An 11,393-nucleotide genomic window follows, 5' to 3' on the forward strand; every position below is an offset into this window, starting at 1 on the left:
CTGACTAATATTCTCAACCACTGTAATAGGAAGGCAATGAAAAATCCGATAAATCAAGAAACAGACATTGAAGAAATTACTTAGATATATGGATGTATATAGCAAAAAAAAAAAAAAAAAAAAAGGTAAAAGAGGTGAAAGTGATCCATCCAAGGAGTGGAACTAGGGTGGGGTGGGGTAGGTGACTGCTGGTTTTCATTATAAGCCTAAAAGTAATACCTACCTTTTAACTATATTTTTGCATCATTTAAATAAAAATATAAATTATTGATTTAAAAGAGATTTCTAAGCTTCTAGAAGTAGATAGTAAGTAGATAGAACATAGACAATTATAGAATACATACTATAAAAACCCAAAGTGAAGCATGATGTGTTATGAGTAAACCACAGAAAAAGTTCTTAAAAGAATCAAACACACTTGAGTGTAATAAAAGTTGTGTTCAATTCAGTTAGGTTGTTTTGTTGTAGATTTGGGGTACGATGGCTTCACAGAGGGTAAAAATCTTGGCAGTGTCTTCTTTCTTTTCTCTTTTTATTCTTTTTTTGGGGTAAGGGGGACATGGAAGAGGAAGACATTTTAAATAATAAGTGGAAGAAGGCCAAAAATCAAGGCTTTGCTAGCACACGCTTTCCTTTGTGCAAATTTTTTTAAAGCACCCCTTCCTCATGATACTTTCATCTGTTGGAAAATTGCCTCTAACACTTATGTTGTTAGAATGAGACACTTTACTGACATCTGGTGGATAAACATCATAATAAATACTCAAGTTCAAATACTCTTACCTGCAAAGTGAATTGCCCTCCTGAGATGTGTAATTTGTTCTGTGCACAACCTGTACAACTCATACTTTGGGTGTTGTCATTCCTAAAATATCTGTTGACCACCCCAGGCCTTGTAGACCCTGGCCCCTCAACCGATCCAACTGCTAGCTCCTCTCTATCCCCTTCTTTCCATCCTTTTCTTTCTCTCTTGGCCTCTTGTTGAAGAGCGCCTCTCCCCTCCAACCTACCACCCCCTTCTTTTGCAGAGCCAAGGCCTTGGTTTCACCAAACAAGACCCTTAGAAATTCACCATCTATCCAGACCTCTATCCAAAACTAAGATGTAAATCCAGAGCCTGTTGTTAATAAAATAAATTATTTTCTACCTCAATATAGATATAAGCCACAATTCAGTATGTCTTTTAATTTAAGGCCCTCTGCACCAGGTCAAGGGGGTCTGGAGCGGGGTTCCCATAGCAGAATCTTGTTCCGAGGCTCTCCCAGCTCCACCCCTAGGACCAGGAACACAGCTGGCTTAGGAGTCAGTATTTGCCACGCCCAGTCGGATCATCTTCAAGGGCTCACCTCAACCAGGGACCAGACAGAAAAGCAATGAGTGTGCTTTCTTCGCTTCTCTTAGGAATCTAGGCTGGTTTTGCTGATGTTTGCACAGAGCCCCTGCCTGATTCAGCTCAGCTGATTAAAAGGCAAGCCTTACTTATTTTCCTCTGCCTTTTTCTGGTTTACTCAAGGGATTGGATACATATCTGCAGAAGAAAAGCTTCATTCTTTCCGGGCCTAACTCACCTCTTTCTCTTTGTGAGAAATTGAATGAACCGGCCTATGATTTGAGAATGTAGAGTGGCCCAATCCCTTTTACCCACGTGCATGGCTTGATGCCACCAATTCTCTATATTACTCTCTAAAACCCATAATCCCAGGTTGGATTAAAAGATTTATCTTCAGTGAATCTCTTTCTTGCCTTCCATCTTCCCTAACACTAGTAAAGGGAAATGAGGCGCCTTCAAGCAGACAACCCAATCTCAATGACTAGCTTCCGAATTATTTTGGTTCTTAAACATGCTGAACTGTAGGAAACATTTGTCTCTAAACCACGTATAGTATAAATTCAAATGTCTTTAGCCAATCTCATCATAATCTACTGAGTTTGAGTCCTGGGGAAATTTTAAGAAATTGGGTTAGCTTAGGCTAGAAAGGAAAAAAGAGAAATTAGCCACGGAAGGTATGAATACCTTCAGATATAAAAAGAGTTACTGTAAGAGTCTTACCATCCATTTATATTTATGTCCAATAAAATTAGCTTAAGTTGCAATTAAACAGCATTGGGTTAGAGAAAGATTTTAAATATGCGGATGAATAAGCTCTGGAAGCCCCTCCTCACTCACACAGGAGAGCTTTTGGCTTTGTTGTAAACCCACTGGAGGCAGGGGGATGAAGAGATGGCCTCCTGAGCTCCCTGGAGCTCGAAGTCTACGCTGCTCATTCAACAAGCACTAATTGGGTGTCTCTATTTGCCAGACACTGATGAGATGAGGAGTACAGAGTAAATCAACTAAAATCCTTGCCCTCAGCAGCTCGCGATCTGCCGGTGGACTCCAGCTTGCACAATCCTGAAACAGCTCAGTTTGTCCAACAGGTAAGGGGAAGTCACTCCCTTAAAGTCCTGCTGATCTGAGCATCTCTCAGACTCACCTGCCTGTGTAAGTGTGGCTGTAATTTAGCCCAAATCACTGAACACCTGGAATCTGTGCCCTCCCCGAGAAGATCCCTTGGCTCTCTATTAGCCAGCCAGCATGGAAGCAAAGAGGGGTTTTTTAAGCGTCCTAGAAGTTCCTTCAATTATACTATATGTTAGGAATGACTTAGGAGTAACATAGGGAGGGAATGTGACCCCAAATTGGAAAATTCAATGCCGCTCTGTCTCTTCTGCAGCTATAATCAAGACTTACCTTGCCCGTCCAGGATTACAAGGTTTGTAAGAGTCAGAGCAAGTGTAAAATCAAGACTACACCCACTGAAATGTGAAAATGTTATATTACCTATTATATGATCTACGCTTCTTAGTCCTCGTAGAATTAGGTCATTATTATCATGCTTAATTAATGATCATTTTTCATAGGTCCTATATCAGTTAGGATTCTAGCAGAAAAGACATGACACATTGAAATGAGACTACTTCAAGAAATATTAAATAAAAGAACAATTTTAAGTTGCATAGGGAAATCACAAGGAAGGGTACAGTCCCCTAGACTAGTGGAATTGGTACTAGACACTTGAGACTCAAAGTGGGAGGGAAGGAGTGGTCACCTACAAGAAGGTATAAGTCATGCAGAGGATACCATTTGATGAGGAGCTGTGACCTCCTGTGAAAGGGCACAGCCATCCAAGCCCAGCTCCCAGGGAGCAGAGATCCAGGAGAACAAAGACCCCAGCCCCACCTCCCTCCTTTACTCCCTCCCTCCTTCCCCAAGTGGAGCTGAAGGGCAAGGAAGCCCATTGGTTCCATCAGGATTATCACCAAGAGGAGGAGAGCAAGGTAGAGTAGACATATATGGGCAAAGAAAACATCTAGCCCAGAACCCAAGGTCTACAACTGACATCCAGTTCCCAAGAGTTCCCCCAAACAACTTTAAAATTAACTCAGTCCACCCTAGGTGATTAGAAAACAGATGTAGCAAATTCTCAGTCCAAACTGGACCATCCTTCTGACCCACCCTGACCTTTTTCTAGCCATGTATCATCAAATGCCAATGGACATCCTTAGTAAGTCACCTGAATGTGTTCATTAACTCCATGTGGGAAACACTTTCACAATGCATGTCTATCAAATCTCATGTTGTATACTCTAAATATCTTACAATTTGTTTAAGTATGCCTCAATAAAGCTGAAAGGAATAATAATTTTTTAAAGATAGAAAAATAATAATAAGGCATCTGAAAAGATAAAGATACTGGTAACAATTTAATAAATGTATTTAAGATGCAGGGTCAAAAGCATGATTAGTAAATGGAGCAGCACCAGTAAAAACTGAAAAAGCTTCTGCTACTTTTTCTTCTCATTGTTCTATATAATCTATATTGTTCTATCTATATCTATAGATACTTATTCTAAAATAATAGAATAAGACTTTACATTCAAAATAAACAACCACTCTGGGCACCAATACCAATACCAATATTTACTTTTTCTGTCAATCAAATCCCACTGAAACAATAAAAGAAGTAGTAATTAAAATAAATCCATAGCAATTCCCATAAACCAGGGCAATGCCACCAGAAGACCAGACAACGACAAATTTAGAGATAAAGCAGAAGGGAAACAGTAGATGCCAAACTCAATGGACCTGAAGAGCTCATAAACCCAAAGTCAACAGAGAGGGGCCATCCAATAATAGTGAGGATCACTATTCAGAACCTCTGAATAAACCCAAGCCAGCAACAAGGGCCTGGAGAAAGAGCTGTTGAGAAGCTAAAATCTGATCATTGGCTAGAGCTTTCTGAAAATGCACTTCTGATGTGGCAGCGACCCAGGGTGGTTGGTGGGGCCACCAAAGCTGACGTTTATAAGGAACAGGCAGTGCTCTTGGAACCCAGAAGACAAGTTACCAGCACACCTGTCTAGCCATGCACCTGGCTAAAAGAAGGCCATGCACCATGAGGGGTGAGGCTCTGGGACCCGCACTGTGGCCCTTTGGAGGGGCTCATGCCCTCCAGGTCCACAAACCAGCTGATGCCAGAACCTTCCCCAGCCCAAGGAGTCCAGCAGGTGAGCAGAGGGTGAATTCAAACCACAGTAACATTCCACTTTCTAGCTGAGCGTGGTGGTGGAAACAGTTATTGTTACATTATTTATACTTCTTGCATGTGTAAATACTTCATCATTTTTAAAGAACTGCAACTTTCAAAGAATTGTTTACAAGTTTTAAAGAACTCTTGTGATAGAAAAATACTTATCTGAGTATTTCCCTCAGTTTCATTTCAGCTGCCTTTTACAATAATTTCAAATAATATTAAACTTAAGAAATATTGTTTTTAAAAATACATATGGTATAATCCCACTCTTCTGAAACTGTTTCTTTATGTGTGTGTGTGTGCACACCCCTGTAGATGCACAGAAATGTATCTATTTTGGTGTTTAGAAAATATTAACACAGGTGTGCTGGGGATAGTTGGATTTAGTGTGCTTTGTCACCTTCATTTTGTAGTTTTAAAAAAACGTTAATTTTTTATAATGGGCATGTTTCACTTGTGGAGAACAACAATCATTAGACCAAGGAGCTGAAATCCTGGAGATCTAGACTACTTGCCCTTAAACATAACGCAGAGGGAAGGAATGGGAATGTTCTCCCGTTTTCTGAGGAATGACTGAGGCTGGTCAGGACACCAGATTTCTGCTGGTTCACTGAGAGAGAGATGGTCAGAGAGAGGCTCTGGGCACCAGCAGCCCTGTCAGGGTATCACTGACCCCAGCACCAAGCCCAGCCTCCCACTTCGCTGAGCACAACCACGGAGACAAGCAAATCACGGAGACAAGCAAATCACCAGCAAGACTGAGCAGCGAGCTCCCTCACACTCTCACTCTCTCTTCCCACCCCCACCACCCCCCCACACACGCACGCACACACACACACACACACACACACTCACGCACTGTTTAAAGGTCGAACGAACCACAGGAGGAGGCATACCCTCTTTACTGTAGCACAGTAGAACTGGGGAAGAGCTACAACCTCTTAATCCCACCACTTCTGGGCCTGCCAATCCTCAGCCGTACCAGTCGCAGCAAAAAACCCTGAACAACCAGCACCAGAGACTCGGGCCTCCAGAGGAACATGGGGCACCTGATCCACCAGCAAATGTGATTCTTAGAAAATCTGGAGACAGGAACATGATGCGGGATTCTGAGAAAATCAGGGGAGAAGTGGCCTCAAGAAAAGATTAAACTTCCTGCCAAACTAATGGGTTAGGACTCAGGCTCTTTAGAACCAGGGAGATAAGAGTGACCTAGTCTATTCTTCCAAGCTGTTCTCATCCATTCTCTCTCCTGTGTTACTTTTCTTTGCACCTCTGTCCGCTCATTAGAAGGACGGAAGGAAGGATTGCCATATATTTATATTTTTTATATCTTCATCCATATTGCTATAAATATGTATATATTGGTGTATCTCTGATTTGCTGACTCAGTCTCTCATTCAATTCCTTCACGACACATATCCCATTAGCAATTATTTCATTTACCTGCCAATTTATTTACTCTCCCTCCATACCACACTGGAATATAATCTCCAGGAGGGCAAAGAGTATACCAGTTTTGTTTATCTCCACCCCACCTACCCCCACCACCGCCTCCCCCCCCCAAAAAAAAACACCTGTAAGCTTAAAATAGAGCAAATTTGGTAGGTGAGGCTACACCGGAATGGGAGCAAATGCCGATGTCAGGGTCCCAGAGCCTCAGGGAATCACAGCCACCTGCAAGGGAACAAGGCCTTGAATCCACTGAAAATGAGACCCTTGCAAAAAGCCAGGACACCTGACGTGGCTCAATGAAAAAGCGGGCAAGGGGAAATTGACCAGAATCAAAGGGAACCCATTAGGGAACCTACCTGCTTCTACGAGCTTCCGGCAGAAAAATTAACAGTCATCAGTTCCTTGAGATACTGTAAGCACAGACCTGTTCTCACAGGAATCTGAGAAGAAAATCCCATGCTGACTGCGGTGGCTTGGCAATGTGTTGGCTGGCTAGGCCGGACCACAAGTCCCAGAATTCCCTTCCTCAGGTATTTCCGGTTAGGGCGGAAGACAAGAGACTTGTGGGAGGTTTGGAGGAAGGGAGAGAAGTCGTGCTTTGTTGTGGCTCGCCCACGTGCCCACCCACTTACCTGCTGGGTTACCTCGCTGCCCGCAGGCCACTGACCGGCCTACAGCGGCCCCTCCTTCCTCCGGAGCCTCCTTCAGCTTCTCTGACTCCGGGGCCACATGTGTGTTTAGCTTCCTGACAAAGGGCCACCAATATCAAAGGTAACCCAAAGGGACAAGGGTCCCCGCGTGTCCTCATGGGAGGTTCTGGTCTGAGTTCGAGCTTGCCCTTCTTTTCCCTGCTCTATGCTCCTGTTGTCTTCCTGACTGGCCTGCAGGACTTCCGGCTCCAGCGTCAGACGCAGAGAGCGATCCTGACCAGCCTGCGTGCACAGTGGCCGCTGCATCACATCGAATCCTCTAAGGACTCCTAGCGGAACCCTGCCTGATCCTGAGAGGAACAGAACCTCAAGGATGGGTTCCCCGAATTGGTTCTGGGCTTTCTTTTTTTAATTATTATTATTTTAATTTTTAATTGAAATACAATGAGCATATAACATATATTCGTTTTAGGTGTATAACATAATGATTTGGTATGATCTCCACAATAAGTCTACTTAACATCCATCACCACACAATTACAATTTTTCTTTCCTTGTGATGAAAACTTTTAAGTTCTCCCTTAGCAACTTTCAAATATACCCTGTAGCAGTGTTAACTGTGGTCACCATGCTGTACATTATATCCCTGGACTTACTCATCTTATAACTGGAAGTTTGTACCTTTCACCCACCCAAACCCCCCACAACCGCCAATCTGTTCCCTGTGTCTAAGTGATATCATACAGTATTTGCCTTTCTCATCTGATTTATTTCACTTAGCATAAGGTCCATCCATGTTGTTGCAAATGGTAGGATTGCCTTCCTTTTATGACTGAATACTATTCCACTGTGTGTATATATACTGCATCTTTATCCATACATAGTTTAATGGACACTTACGTTGTTTACATATCTTGGCTATGTAAACAATGCTGCAGTAAACATGGGGGTGCAGATATCTTTTTGAGATAGTGATTTAGTTTCTTTCAGATAAATACCCAAAAGTGGAATTGCTGGATCATATAGTAGTTCTATTTTTTAATTTGGGGGGAAACCTCCATACCGTTTTCTGTAGTGGCTGCACCAATTTATATCCCCACCAACAGCACACAAGGATTGACTTTTCTCCATATCTTTGCTGACACTTGTTATTTCTCATCTTTTTGATAATAGCAATTCTAAAAGGTACGAGGTGCTATCTCATTGTGGTTTTGATTTGTATTTCCCTGATGGTTAGTGATGTTGTGCCTCTTTCCATGTACCTGTTGGCTATTTGTATGTCTTTGGAAAAAATGTGTATTCAACATTGCTTCCCATTTTTAAATTTGATTGTTTCTTTTCTATAAGCTGTTTGTCTTCTTTATATATTTTTGATATTAACCTATAATCAGGTATGATTTGCAGATATTTTTTCCCATTCCTTAGGTTGCCTTTTCAATGTTTTGATAGTTACCTTTGCTGTGCAGAAGTTTTGGGTATAGTTTGTTAGTTTTGTTTTTTTTTTTTTAATGTAGTCCCTTGTTTGTTTTTGCCCTTGTTGCCTTTGCTTTTAATGTCAAATCCTAAAAATCATTGACAAAACTGATGTCAAAGGTTCTAGAGTTTCTTCTGATCTTTAGTTCTCTGGTCTAATTAGATTTAAAGGCATTAGTAAGTCTGCTTCTGGTGGTAAAGAGAGGACTGGTTTTTAGTTAAGCAATAAACCGAAACAAAGCACTGTTGACATCACATTCTCTTAGCTAGCCCTGCTCTGTGTCAGCTGTTCTGTTTCTTGAAATGTTTGCTCCAGGCCTAAGATTAGAAATTAGAAATTACATTATTCTTCCAAGTTGTACCTGAAGAGGTTATACATTTTAAGACATACGATTTTCATGTTTTTATTTGATTTCTTAAAGCTTACTTTACCTTTTATCTTTACAAATGTATACATAATACATACATTTTTTTTTCCTTTCTTCATTGATCCATGCTCTTGATTAACCGTTATTCCATGTCATTTGGTATCTATTCACCCAAAGCCTTCCTATGGAAAATCCCTCTATCCACAGCCACATCAGCCTAATTTTAGAGCATTTGGCCACTTCACCACCTAATCTTTGCAGATTGGATTAGAAATAAACACTTAACCCAAGGGCACCCAATCCATAAACTTGCCAGCAAATATGACATGGCCTATCCTAAGAGGAACCAGACTGAGCAGACTTTCTCTCTCTCTAATTCAAATTGGGAAAATCAGAGATAATGATAGTCACATGAAAATTAAAGTAATTGAGGAAGTGTAAACTGTGTGTAGGTAGACCAACCCTGCCCACAAATGCTGTGGAATAAAGCAGGACACGCAGAAGGCTACAAGGATCTTGAGAGGGAACATGTTGCTCATGAAATGGAGTAACTGATTCCTGGGTGCTGTTCAGTCTTTGCCATTTTCCCAGTTTCAATTCTAGATCCAGTCCTTGTGTGCCATTTTCCTGAGTCATTTTCCTCAAATAACAGCCATCAAAGGCTTATCAGCACATAACAGATCAATATTTTTACTATTAATTAATAAACTTAAAAGAGAAGCAACAGAAAAACTGTCCCCAAAATGACAATGTTAAGATCACTGACCTGTAAATAGCTCTTACAAACCAAAAAGCAAAATAGACCCCAACAGAAATATGAGCAAAAGAGAATAGACACTTCAGAAACAAAGAAATATAAATTGCTAATGAACATAAGAAAAAAGTAATCAAAATCAGTTGTAAAGGAGAAAACCAGTGATTTAAGTAACATATGATTTTTTTTAAGGGGACGGAGGGGCAGAGGGAGATGGAGAGAGAAAGACTCTCAAGCAGGCTCCTCACCCAGCACAGAGCCCACCTGGGGCTCAGTCTCACAACTCTGAGATCATGACGTGAGCCAAAATCAAGAGTTCAATGCTTAACCGAGTGAACCACCCAGGTGCCCCAAGTAATGTGAGTTTTAACATATCAAATAGCAGCATTTAAAAATGAATAACAGAGATGAGGAAATTCCAGGGTTGGGCAATCAGTGCAAAGTATACACATCTGTGGAGGAGCCTGCCAGCCTAGGGAGTGGGGAAGCAAGGGAGGTGGTCACCAAGGACAGGCCCCTCAGGAGAGGATTACACTGTAGAGAGACCAGGCTGAGGTTTGCTAGGCTAGTCTAATCTCCTAATTTCTCCTGGTCTCCCGGGGCAGAGCCCTTGGGACACCATTTCCCCAGTGTTTGGAGTGGTCCCTGACAGTCCCCATTCATCTGCACATTCATCTGCACCTTCTCACCTCCTCTCTGTCCTGGGACATGCAATCTTTTGAAAGTTTAAAGCCAAGTTGCTGAGAGTTAAGAGTCTTTCTGGTTTTTTGTTTGTTTTGTTTGTTCATTTGTTTTGTATTTTAGATTTCACATATAAGTGAAATCATATGGTATTTATCTTTATCTGACTTATTTCGCTTAGCATAATACTCTGAGGTCCATCCATGTTGTCGCAGATGGCAAGATCTCATCCTTTTTACGGCCTAGTAATATTCTATTTCGTATATATTTCATACACACACACCTTCATCCATTTGGTTGCCAGAGGTAAGTTGGGTGGGGGGATGGGTGAAATGGATGAAGGTGATTAAGGGGTACAAATTTCCAGTTATAAATAAGTCACACAGATGAAAAGTGCAGCATAGGGAATATAGTCAATAATATTGTAATAACATTGGTGACAGTGACTGTACTTACCGTGGTGAGCACTGAGTAATGTACAGAATTCTTGAATCAGTATGTTAAAAGTTGAATCAATTGGTTGTACATCTGAAACTAATATAACATTGTGTATTAACTATAGCTATAAATAAATAAAGCTGCTATAAACCTCCTGTGAACAAATGAATGTAGGACATCATTAAATTATGGACCTCACCATTCAGTTATCAACTTACCTTATCCTTTCTGGTCTGATTCTCTTCTACCTTTCTTTTCACATTGCTTTTGTTACAGAGTTAAGCAAGTGGCTGGAAGAGTCTTGGTCAGAAAATCCACCAAATGCCCCAAGTGTTGCTGATGCTCAGAATGACAAGCTTTGTAAATGTTCTTGTAAAACAAAGGTTTCTTCCATTTTGGAGGTAGAAACATCAGATACATCCAGCATTGGCAGTTCAGAATTTATAGTTTCACCAGAGAGAAGAAAAAAAAAAAAAAGAAGAAATCACCAGCAAAGACATTGCCTCTGGGAAAGATTTGGTAAATATTTAAGATTCTAATCTCAGCATAAGTTGACATCCTCTCCCCTAACCCCACCCTGTGGGGCCTTGTCAGCTAATTCATCGCCCTCCCAACCATGAAAAGAACATTCTTTTTCACAGAAGAGCTCCCAAGAACTTCCAATGCAGGGAGAAAAACATCTCAACAATAGTAGTTCCAGGGGAAATTTACAGAAGGAAAATGCTCAAATGTAGATGGGTGATGGAGCTGCTCTTCAGCAAATCTGTAACTTTGGGAGAATACTGGGACAAGGGAAATTTGAAGTGGTCCCTGAGGCTGCAGACAAGGAAATGGAAACTGAGTGGGCAAAGGGAGGCTGGAAGCTCCCCCATGAAGTTACTTAGATGGGGGTGAGCATCACATAAGTGTTAAAACCCGAACATATTGTACATCTGAAATAAGGGTTTGAGACTCCTAAGTAAGTCATCCAGGTAGTTGAGCTTTGTGAGGAGAGAGAATT

At 41.3% G+C, this 11,393-nt stretch overlaps 1 long non-coding RNA gene across 2 annotated transcripts in view; it reads right to left on the minus strand.

The window, feature by feature from the left end:
- The window catches only part of LOC144380155 (uncharacterized), a 53,711-nt gene extending 48,103 nt beyond the window's left edge, over positions 1-5,608 (minus strand). For both annotated transcript variants that reach the window (XR_013443977.1, XR_013443978.1), the window contains exon 1: positions 5,471-5,608. This is a non-coding gene — a long non-coding RNA (uncharacterized LOC144380155). The remainder of the gene's footprint in view (positions 1-5,470) is intronic.
- Between the last annotated feature and the right edge of the window lie 5,785 nt (positions 5,609-11,393).

This window comes from Halichoerus grypus, chromosome 14 (genome assembly GCF_964656455.1).
Source record: "Halichoerus grypus chromosome 14, mHalGry1.hap1.1, whole genome shotgun sequence".
NCBI lineage: Eukaryota > Metazoa > Chordata > Mammalia > Carnivora > Phocidae > Halichoerus > Halichoerus grypus.